A 12,619-nucleotide genomic window follows, 5' to 3' on the forward strand; every position below is an offset into this window, starting at 1 on the left:
TGGGGTTTTGTGGTTTGTTTGGGACAACCACAACACGAATGTGGGAATCAATATCTTTTTGCAGTTCTGCTACTTTCAATTTGGGGGCTACCACCTTGTTATTTATTTATATAAATTCCTTGGCTAGTATCTCCTTCTTATTTTCCACTTGAGCCAATTCCTTGGTCTATACATGCTCTGCAATAGGCATTTTAAGATGCTGCCTCAGTGACTATATTTATGACTGTGAGCCTTTGATGATAACATCTATGACAACCTTATCACTTGGATCCACTCCCAGCTTGATAATTAGCTCCTTATATCCTTCATTTTGGAGATGGAGGGATTTTGAGTTGGCCTTCTCCTGCTTTACTTTGGTAGCTTCCTTCTCCAACAACTTCTCAGCATTACTAATGGTCAAGGCTCCTTTTCTTAACTCACTATAGATCATCTCCCCTACTTTCTTGTGTAAATTGATTTTATCCTACAAGGGGACACTAGTCATATCTAGAGATAATTCCATTGTTCTGAACTGTGGCCCAGAGGGGAGGGACTGAACTGAAGGGTGATACAAGGAAAACTTCATCTGATTTCTTTCTAGGTCCATGGAAACCAAGGGTCTAGTCTAATATGGCACTAAATGAGAGGCTATCTATGACAACATTTCATCCCTAAATTTCTTGTTCCTCTCCTTTATTAGCTTCCCTTCCTCCCACTTAGGGCTTGCTGCTAATGTGCTTCCAATTGAACCTAGGATTGCTACCTCAGTTGAACTGGAGGTGGAAACTTGTTGGGGATCCTCTAATTGAATTGGAAGCTTACTTGGTCTACGTTTTTCTCGATTAATTTGACCTAAATCTTCTCCTCTGTCTCCTCCCGGAGCTTTCCTTTCTTGGTCGAGGATGCATCCTCCATCTCGGTATCTCTTGCCTCATCAATACTCCTATTTTTGAAGAGTTTAAACTAGAGAAAAACACAATTATTAAGAGAATTAAATAACATAAACCAACAACAATACATGAATATGCAAACATTGTAAAAAAAATATTTATCTTGGGAAAACCCAACCCAATGAAATTTCATTAGCCTTAGCCAACCTAGCCAAGTGAGACTTCACTACTTGCGTCATTTTCCCTTACATTACAATGAATTCTTCCCAGCCTTTTATAGACTCCATTACATGCAATAGCATGGGCTAAAAACCATGGGCTAAAAAACATGGGTACACAATACCACGTGCCCAAAACCTCCACTGTTAAACTTGGTCAACTCTAACTCTATTCTCGAGTCAAGTTTACCTAACATTCCCTCCTTAAACTTGTCAAGGAACCTTGCCAACTTTGCTTAGTGAGTCAGTCGAGCCCTGCTAAGTATGGCCCTTATCCCCCTCAAACTTTATATTGGGGTGTGTGTTAACCTGACATCCCGTTATCACCTAGGTCTAACCCAGATTTTACCAATGATTATCGAAGGGTTCGTATGTCTTACCAGGTCTTACAACAATATGCCCATTTACATGCAATAGTTGACTACATCACAATTTTTTTCTTCGAGTCCCTTGTTGCTATAGTAACACATCCTCTCGCCTTTGACATGTTCGATCCTCATTCTCTACTTTCCACAACTGATTTTTAATTTGTCTTTCATGGCTACAACTAATTAATAAAACTACATGCAGATCAACCTTCTGTTATAAGTCCACAAAAAACATCTAAAAAAATTTAATAGGGTATGCATGCTCGAATCTTAGTTGTTTCTTCCCATGGTTTATCACTACAACAACTCCATGCAACAACATATTGCAACAGTGACACCATGATACATATATAAAATGGGTCCATCCATGCCACACATAGATTTGGCGAGAGGCGTGTCAAGTTCAGTATTCTCCCCGACTCTTAATCTTGTGGCTTTTCTCGTTGATGTGTCATGATTGGTAACATCCTTGGGATTTTTTGGTTTCCTCAACTCCATCCATGGATAGCTTCTAGCAATATTTCACCCCGATTGCATTAATATTCACCAAGGACTCCACCTCATCCATTTTAGTGATCCCATTTATCACCTGCATCTCCACCACCACACCAGAAGCCATTGATTCTCTAGTCTATTTAGCCCATCGAACTAAATACTCTACTGCCCACGAGTGCAGTGAACTGTCACGTTACTCTCTGGTTTTGACTGCACGTTGGCCCAACCCCTCATCCTATTACACAACATGGGTTCTGAGGGGATCTTAAAATTAGGGTCTCCACTACCTCGCGAGCCTGTTGATGACCTACATTGCTATTGGACCACTCTCTAGTTTGCTTGCATGCCCATGCCCTATTCATCAAATCAAAGTCCTACTTGCCCCTTCAGGCTTGAGCACAGTTTGTTCCAACACCACTTCGACTTCTCAAACTTGTAGTTCTCCGCTACCTGGTTCTGTTACAAAGAACCCTTCCCTATCTTGACGACCCATGTCACTATGACACTTTCAAGGTCGCCATTCTGTATGATATTATCCACTTCCATGCTTTCATATCTGAGGCTCTCAAGTTCATGCTTCGACACCTTCATTTTTCTTACACTCCTACGCTATAACTATAGCTTCGTTCCTAGCTCTGGATGCTCTATGTCGTACTCTCTATCACATTCATGATGAACATAACTTCATACCCTTTCCTTTTTCAACTTACCAAGAAAAAAAAAATATCCTCGTTGTTGCCTTGCTCTTGATGCTTGCTGCCTTTGCAAATATTGAGAGCACTGCCGCATGGTCATTGGGTTTCATTGTGAGTGCCATGAACCTCCTTTCAACAATAAAAAATGCATCTCACATATGACTCCTCCTAGCTTCAAGCTTCAACGCCTCTGTCTGGCTCATCCATGGAAACTCCATCGTAGCTTGACAATTACACCATGGTCCTCCACACTCTGTTTTAACGTCCAATAACAACATGCATCCAAAACCTCACACCTCAACAATTTTTTTACAAAGCTTAGATCTCTCCATCCACCAGGCCAATACAAACCCTTGGACATAGAGGTGTCCCTCTAAAGCCAACATTTGGCTCTAATACCAAATGAAGAAATTAAACTAGAGAAAAACATAATTACTGAGAGAATTAAATAACATAAGCAACCAACAACACAAATATGAAAACATTGTAAAAATAATATTTATCTTGGGAAACCCCAATTTTGGGGAAAAACCCAACCCAATGAAATTTCATTAGCCTTAGCCAAAACCCTGGCCAACCTAGCCAAGTGAGCCTTCAACGCTTACCTCCCCGACCCTTACATTATAATGAACTCTTCCCAACCTTTTATAGACTCCATTACATGTAATAGCATGGGTAAAAAACCATGGGTACACAATACCATGTGCCCAAAACCTCCACTGTGAACTTGGTAAAGTTCAACTCTATTCTCGATTCAAGTTTACCTAACACTTCTGAGATTTTTTCTTGGTGCTTGGTGTCTCAGCATGCATCTCTGTATTGATGGGCCATGAATAAAGATTAACCTTCCATTCTAATTCTAGTTTATATTCATGTTCATAGGTAGAGGCATTAATCTCTTTCCTTTTATTAGAAATAATACCATGAGGATCATAATGCCACACCTCTCCTATTTCAAAGTTAAATTCTTTTAACATAATTTCAACTTGCTAGAAAACTTGTATGGAGTTCACAAAAAAGGGACCTAAAGTCATGGCAAGCTCGAACCTATACCCCTTTTTGGTAGGGACGAAATGGATTTGGTCTATGTTTAGGCTCTGCTTGATAAAATCCAAAGCAAAAATTCTCATGGGCATGAATACAGGCAATTGGTAAGGAGGTTATTCATACCCATATACACATATACCCATTTATTGAGAAAAAGCCATGGATAAGCCCAAGACCAAGTCAGACCAAGAGAAAGATCAAGTCGGCCTAAAGGAGGGGTATTTGACCCTCAATAAAGGCTATAAATGCAAGGGAGCTCGACCTCATTTTGACACACATATCAAGAAAGTTTGATATGCAATAACAAAGGAGAAGAAGAGTAGCTGGGAGGACGAAGAAGAAGAGAAAAAGTTGAGATTTTGTTAAGGAGGCTTTTCTTTGGTCTCACTAGGATTTATGAAGCTTCCAGTTGTAGGAGGATGAAATCCTGTAGCATTTGTAGGGGAACGAAATTGTACGGCCATAATTCCGTTGCAAGGGTCAAAGTCGCAGTATCAATGTAGCAGTATCGAAGTGCTGGAAGCTGTCTCTGTCGAGCAGTAAAAAGGGTTTTTTTCACCTCTATTTACCCTACATTAATTGTCAATCCAGGCACGATTTGTTATCTCAAAGAGTGTACTCAGTCTGAGGCGGTCATTTGTCAGAGTAATGCTAGTAGTATAGTGCTTTTGAATACAAGAGTAAAAAGATGCTTGAAATGAAATCTATTTTTAAAAAAAGAAACTTTTAGCACTCTGAGATCTAAATCATTCACTTAGAAAACTACAGCAACTTATCAGTCAAGGGTGCAGTAGTAATAACTCATCCCTCTGTAAACTGATGTAATTGAAAAGCGATTTAAAGGAAAGATCATCAACCTGGGAACTAGACAACAACTGTCAGTGTTCACTACAGTTTCAGATCGTTTGTACACACTAAAGCAATGATAATCCAAATGGTAAGAAATGGAACAACAACTGATCTATTAACTCAATTGAACAACAAAGCTTTAACCTATGAAAATGGAATAATAATTAAAATCTTCACTTAGAAATGATTTAATCAGCAAACGGGAATAGGATAGCAAATTAAAGGAAGCTATGAAATATTGAACAACAACTTAACCCAAATGTAAATGCACAACAAACTAAACCAAATGCTACATGCAACACTTTTTTATTAAAGGAACAATAATCTGAGTTTCGGCATAATAATAAGTAATCCTGGTTATAAAGAAACAACAACTGCGATCACGGTGGAACAGTAGTTCAAATGAACAACAATCACATTTGAAAGTAAACCGTAGATAAATAGACAGTGATACCGATTTATGTATACACAACACTGTTACTCTGTAATCGAACAACAACGGCAATCTGTTAAGGAACAACAATGTTATGTAATAATATCAGTTTGTCAAAGGAACAACAATACGATATAACTTCAGAACAAGTAACATAACATTCTTGTGCAGAGAATAACCTTACTATTCGAATGGGAATCAAAATATAATAGAGCTAATACATGAAATAAGGAACAACAGATTACTGAACAAAATAGATAAGAGAAAGCAAACCACACACGACTTGAAATCGAGAATTAATAGTACAGGAAGCAAGTGATCCACCAGGGCTGGGCCCTTAGCCTCCAGGGATGCACTGCTTATAATTACTCTAGAATCAAAGATGGAATGACAACAAGATTTATATATTAAACATCAAAACAGAGTTACAACAAATCGCTCTTTTAGAGAGAGTCGATGATCAAAGTTTCAAGTACAATAGAGAATTTCATAAAAACAACAATAGTCTCCCTTGGGCTAGCAATGCTGCCCCTTCTTATAGCAGCCGAGCGGAGATATCAATGATACAAAGAATCGTTAAGGTAGCGATCCCTCAGGATCAAAGGATCCTGAGGGATTCGCCATATTGTTAGCTCTCAGTTATCTTCTTGTTCTCTTGCGCCGATTTGGTATCTCCTCTTCCTTTTCCTGGTTGGTACGCTCCAGTCTGGATCTTCTTGTTTGGATGCGATTCCCTATCAAAGGGACAACAGTTGATGGCGTCTTGTCGTTTCCTTCAGATTGGTGATTTCTCATTTTCCCCTTTTTCTGCATAGAAAAGGGTAATTATTAGTCATTTTACGTTGCACACAAATCTTCTAGATTTTATCATAATCTCTCGTCATATACCTATTTCATAATGTAAAGGAGTTATGAATTTAAAGAAAGGATGACAAAATAAGTGATAATAACATACCTTATCTAGTGCTCAACACACCCCCCTGCTTACCCTTTTTCATGCCCTCATGAAAACATTATAATTGACATGCAAGGCAGTGAGGGAATAGGCTAGAGAAGGGATCTCATGAGGTGGTCTACAGCCATGATGCCTAGCTAGGTGCTCAAAAAGATGTCCTGTCTGACCTTCAGGCATTTCATATAAGGCTTGGTATCCTGGTGTAGGGTGCCAAATAACCGGACTTCAGAACCTACAGCCTAACCAAGATGGGCCTTCTCTCAAAATAAGGTCACCATAGAGACCTAAGCGGTCAGCAGCTAGCTTAAAGTTCTCATAATTAAACGGTTCCCTGTTTTGGATGTTCGGATTAGAAGTCTGATATTGGAATTTGGCAGCTGCAATGGCAAGGTCTTTGATGGTAAAGAAGTATTCTATCCCTTGCCGATTGATTGCTGTGTGAATAGGTCCCAATGCCTCAATCACGCCCAGAGTTCTCATTAGGTTCCTATGTTTATTCCATAATTGTAGTGGGTCTCTAGGTTCAACTCTTACCCATAAGTCTAATCCATTCTCTTGTCTTTGAAAGGCATTGTAGGCTTTAAGCCACTTTATTTGATTAACACCAAAATAAATAAATGCCTGCAGTTGGACATCACCCACAAAAGGGCTGGGATTCTGCTCTATTTCTCCATCTAATACAAGGTTGTGAAAATAAAATTCACATAATAATCTCTGAACCTTCACCCCGTAATGCTTACTACAGTTTATGAAGTCATCAATGGTTTTTATTTCTATAGGCACTCCTGCTTTAACACCTTTAATTTTCAATTGTAAATATCGTTCCATTAAAAACAAAGCATAGTTCCTAGTAGGTGCTCTACATGCTAGCACATCAATATACAGAGAGCATAAGGTATCCATTTGTTTGATGACTACGTCTAGTCTATGAGTTACCTTTGTGACTCTTTCTTCTGCTTTTCACCATCCTTCAAAGGCCTGAGTTTCTGATGCATTAATGTCTTTCAGTTGCTGTTGCAATTTCTTGTATTTTTCTCGAGGGATAGTTTGCTCTATGAGTTTCTCTATTGTTTTCTGGGCCTGTGCCAAATATTTTCACAGAGTTGCTATCCTTGGGTCATTTTCCAACATAATAGTTGTAGGCGGGAGATCTACTTGGGTCTTCTTATTACAGTGTCTGATCGTTATGGTCCGAGTTTCCTTAGAGGACGGTGCCTCTGTCTGGATTGCCTTATTACAGGCCGATACGTTCTCTGTTTGTACTTCGACATGGGCAACAGCCGGATGCTGTTCCTTTCGGTTTTGAATGGTAAGTTGGACTTGAGTCCTCTTAATCTTTTTCTTAAGGGGTTTCGCCGGGGCGGTTGCATGCTTTACCACAGGGGTCCTTTTTGATTTCTTCCCCATTTTCAAAACCCTTATTTGTTGTTGAAGTTGCGCAATCACGTTAAGCAATCTTTGCTGTTCCTTTCGTAATCTTTTGATTTCCTCTGTTTTCTTGGAAGGAACAGTCATTCGTTTACTTGGGCCTGGGCTTTGTACCTCCAGTATTGTATCTTCACCTTGACCAATTTCTTGATTTTCTTCTTGGGGTGCTCCCTCATTGTTCTGCTGATCAGGTTGTTCAGGGGTAGAAACCCTAGCTTGCTCTGCTGTCTCCTGGGTAACTTCTTCTTCCACCCCTTCTTCTTCATGGAATTCCTCTGTTGTATTCCGGATAGGAATAGATTGTTCCTCTTCTTCATCTTCATCACTTTCCTCTCTAGATACACTCTCATCATGGGCAGAGTGATCCTCTTCTTCCTCTTCTTCGTCACACAGTTCTTCGGATGCACTTTTGTCATGAGTAGAGTTCTCTTGCAGTCCTTCTTCAGTGTGGGGGTTAAGTGGGCTGAGAGGTTGAGCATACTTGCCCATATTGGCCAGAATCTGGGCCAATTCATCTTCTTGTAGCGGTTTTTGCAGTGGACTTCCACTGCGTTACTCTGTTTCTTCTTCCTCCTGACCAGATTGCTCAATCTCTTCCTCTAGTTCTCCTTCATCGTTTACCTCCACTTCTTTTTCTTTCTCCTCTCCTTCCAATTGTGGGGGTTGCTCGTCTCTTGAATCGTCTATTTCCACCGGTTGACTGATGTTCCCCTGGGAATTTCCCAGGCTTCCTCTGATCCATGCCAATCTAACAGATTTTCTTCACTTCAGTGGTCTGTTCGATGTACTGGCAACATGTTTTCATTTTGGGGCTGGCAAAGCCAGTTCCCCGTCTATTGTGAAAATCAATTCTTCCCAGCTACTCTACTCTTGAGAAAGGCTGTGGCTAACTATCAGTGGTATTAACTCATGGTGGCTTACTACTGACTCTACATGGTGAGATTTCTTCATTCTTCGGGCAACATCGTGTAATAAAGAATATAAAAATGCAGGTAAATTCACAGCGCATTTTTGCTTTAACACAACTAAAAGTTTAAGGTGGCGTGGTCTCACCACGTCTTTCCTACCTTCACAAGTGATGTAGCTCTGGATGATTCTCGCCAACTCTGCCCATGACTCTCCCAAGGCTGCTGGTAAAACTCCCTTTCCTCTTATAGTCAGGTTCTGCCCTTCATCCTGGAAGATTTTTATGGCGTCTCGCAGTCTCACCTTTTTCAGAGACAGTCCCGAGACCTCTGCAATTATGTCGTCAGTGACTGCTATTTGTCTCCCTCTCACCGTGGAGTGATGTTCTTGCAAGTTCTGCAAAAATTCAATTGCCACCGTCTCGTTGGATTGTTGTAGACGATTGAGATAAACTATCCATCCTGCCCTCGCTAGGATTTCTCGTGCAGCATCAGAGACCATCAACACCTGTGGTTCTCTGCAAATTGATCTTCCTCCCATGCTTAGCACATTGTAAAAACACAGAGATGGTAATGGAACAACAGGCTATTCAAACTGTTAGCAAACATAGAGAAGATGACGAAACAACAAGCTGTTCGAATTTCGAATTTGATGCTAATTGTTGCACAGAAAAACATGGAAATAGCTTCGGAATAGCAAGCCATGCAAATTGGAAAACAAAATACCATTAAGCTTTGCTATTCCCGAGTCATAATTCTCCGAATGATAAGCTGACACGTATGCTAGCAAATTATGAGGTCACTTGCTCCCCCCCTGCAATGTGATAGGCTGTCCTCGGCTGTCAAATGAAGGAGTAGCATGCTGAACTGCCATAGTACAAAGTCATAAAGGAATAACGTATACAGAAATGCCATGTTTACAACGACGAGTGGATTGCCGAAATCGAGGTGTATAATAGAATCACTTAATAAATAAGAAAATGTCGTGATATGATGCGAGAATTGGAGGATAGGACAACTGACGTGCATAAAAGGTCCTATGCGATCATTATCGACTTTTGCCGTCATAATTGATTGTAATAGATTTTCATGTATTAAAGGTTCGGAGGGGTTATACACATAATCTCATTTGAACCATTTATAAGGATATAAGAAGAAGGGTTTTATAATTGCTATTGGTGTATAAGGAATATGACTTCAATACCATAAATAGAGCTCTGTTTCCCACAGGTGTCCATAACCTTGACATAGTTGTTTATTTCACCCATGGAACCATAATCCTTTGTGTATGCCTAGGAAAGTGCTGTGCAATGTCAAAATGGAGGCCATTATGCTGGCTTGGTAACCAGATAAATCATAATGCCATTCACCAGGAAGGAGTGAAAGGTGGGTAGGCCGACTCGTGATGAGACCTCCTGTTCCAAGGACTTTTTATTTTTTTGCTGATGTGCCTCTTGGATCATATCCCTGGTATGGTGGCCATAATGGGAATGCCACCACACTTTCTTTCTTATGATCATGGTAGGTTGGCTCTTGATGAGACCCCCTATCCTTCATTTGACAAACCATGTTAGCAATCATATAAACATTTTTCTTTTTTTCTTTTATATAGCACTTTTCCTATTTATATACAGAGGATGGTTCAACACTCCTTAAGAGTAGGGATGGTGGAAGAAGTCTTAACATCTCAATAGAAAAACATGCCTTTTATTTTTATCCATTAATAATGATCCAAGAGAATTATGGGGATTTAGGAAGAACCATCATGATAGGAATAATCAATCATATCGGTATTTAGTAGAATAATGACAGCAAGGTGATCAATAGTTGTGTCTTTTCCTCTTTTCTCTTATCAATTCAAAGCAATTTCTTGTAAAGATAACGATTTTTATGTAATTTGCTGATTTCAATATCCTCTAGTTTTTGTATTCATTGCATGAATGTATAGCTGTGCTTTAAATGAGCATGACTCAAAAAATGATGTAAATGGTAAAACACAAAGAAGAAAATGCACTCTAAAAATGTTGTTCCCAAGATAGAATAGCTATTGTACAAAAACACAAGCAAAAGGAAAAAAAATATGCTCGAAATTGTTGTTCATTGAAAGGAACAACAACTGTCCCTTAATTGGAACAACAAAGAAAACAAGCTCAAACAAAAAAATGCGAAAATTATGTTCCTTCAGAAAGGAACAGCGAAAAAATGAAAGTGTTGTTCCTTCGGAAAGGAACAAAAGAAAAATGGAAGTGCTATTCCTTCGAAAAGGAACGACAAAAAAAATAAGCGTTGTTTCTTCGGAAAGGAACGACAAAAATGCAAAAGTGCTATTCCTTCAGAAAGGAATAGCAAAAATGCGGAAATGCTGTTCCTTCAGAAAGGAACAACAAAAAGATGCAGAAGTGCTGTTCCTTCAGAAAGGAATAGCAAAACGTGAAAGTGTTGTTCCTTCGAAAAGGAACATCAAAAAGGTGGAAGTGCTATTCCTTTGGAAAGAAACAACAAATGGTGAAAATATTGTTCCTTCGGAAAGGAACAACAGAATGCAAAAGTGTTGTTCCTTCAGAAAGGAACAACAAAACGGTGGAACTGCTATTCCTTCGAAAAGGAACAACAGAATGCAAAAAGCGTTGTTCCTTCAAAAAGGAACAGAAAGGCGGTGAGAATGTTGAGCCTTCAGAAAGGAAAAACAAAATGCAGAAGTGTTGTTCCTTCGAAAAGGAACAGTAGAACGGTGAAAATGCTGTTTCATCCAAAAGGAACAACAAAATGCAAAAATTGTAGAAATGCAAAAATCTGTACAGAAAAACAAAACAAAAGAATTATGTACAAAATTTAAAGGCAATCAAATTACTTAATGAACCAAAGGTGAGGAAGAATTCACTTCCTCGGCCAGAATTTGCATGTCGGAGTCTTCCCGGAGTTGCTGGTAGAAGGATTCCCGAGTGAGTGGTTTGTGGTACAATTGAACTCGGTGGCCGTTTGCCTTAAAGGTATGTCTAGATCCATTGATGGTGGTTAAAGTAATGGTGGCATTATCATGTACCTTCTGGATTTCATATGGTCCTAGCCAGTGAGTCTGAAGTTTCCCCGAAAAATCCTGAAACCTGGAATCGTATAGGAGTGCCCAATTTCCTTCGTGAAAGACTTTCTTTTTGATGAGTGCGTCATTGCATTTGGCTCTCTATTGTTGGATTAATGTAGTATGTTGAAGAGCAGAGAGCCTAATTTCATCCAACTCATTGATCTGCTGTAGTCTATTAATCTGGGCCTCATTTAAATCTAGATTGACTTCTTGTGCTATTCTCAAGGTCTGTATTTCGAATTCTATTGGAAAGATGGGTTCCTTTCCAAATACTAGCTGATATGGTGAATATCCAGTAGTGCTTCTCCATGTTGTTCTATATGCCCACAAGGCTTCCGGCAATCTTGTGGCCCAATCGCGTCTGTGTGACGCAATGGTTTTTGTCAGTATCGCTTCTATTACCTTATTCGTACTTTCTACTTGACCATTCGCCTGTGGGTGGTATGGAGTAGTAATTTTATGCTGAATATGATAGTTTTTTAGTGTTGCAGCAATTTTATTACTAGCAAATTGTGGTCCTCCGTCCATGATTATGTCTCTTGGGAGGCCATATCGCACAAATATGTGGAACATGAACTGAATAACGGAATCCTCTGTAGCTCTTGGCAATTCCTCTTCTTCAACCCATTTGGTGACATATTCTGTTGCTACCAGAATATATGTTTTCTGGTTTGATGATGGGTTGATTGGACCAATAAAATCGAGCGCCCATCGTTCGAATGGTTCAATGACTAGCTGTGGGTTCAGGGGCATTTCGTCGGATTGTCCAGGGCATCCTGCTCTTTGGTAGCTGTCACAAGCTTGAACAAACTTCTTTGCATCTTTGAAGATTGTGAGCCAATAATACCCTGTTTGTAGAAATTTGTGACCATTTCTTTGATCTGTGAAATGTCCGCCACACAGTCCGTCGTGACAGGCTTTCAAAATGTCAAAAATTTCATCTTCACGGACGCATCTCCTAATGTGCATATTCGCCCCTGTATGGAATAGGTAGCCCCCAATCCAAGAAAACTGGGTACTACGTTGGACAATCTATTTTCGTTCATTGGGAGTCAGATGTTTTGGTAACTTGCCTACTGCTAAATAATTTGCAACATCAGCATACCAGGGTGTTTTGACAGTAACAACGGACAAATGTTCATCTGGAAATTAATCTTTGACCGCTGCCGTGTCAACTGGTTTTGGCATTCGTGAGAGAAAGTCAGCTACATGATTTTCTTTTTCAAGTCGGTCTTTTATTGTGATATCAAATTCCTGCAATAAAATCAGCCATTT

The sequence above is a fragment of the Pinus tabuliformis genome, chromosome 9, assembly GCF_031772625.1.
Source record: "Pinus tabuliformis cultivar Carrire ecotype Pingquan chromosome 9, CPIR1, whole genome shotgun sequence".
Taxonomy (NCBI): domain Eukaryota; kingdom Viridiplantae; phylum Streptophyta; class Pinopsida; order Pinales; family Pinaceae; genus Pinus; species Pinus tabuliformis.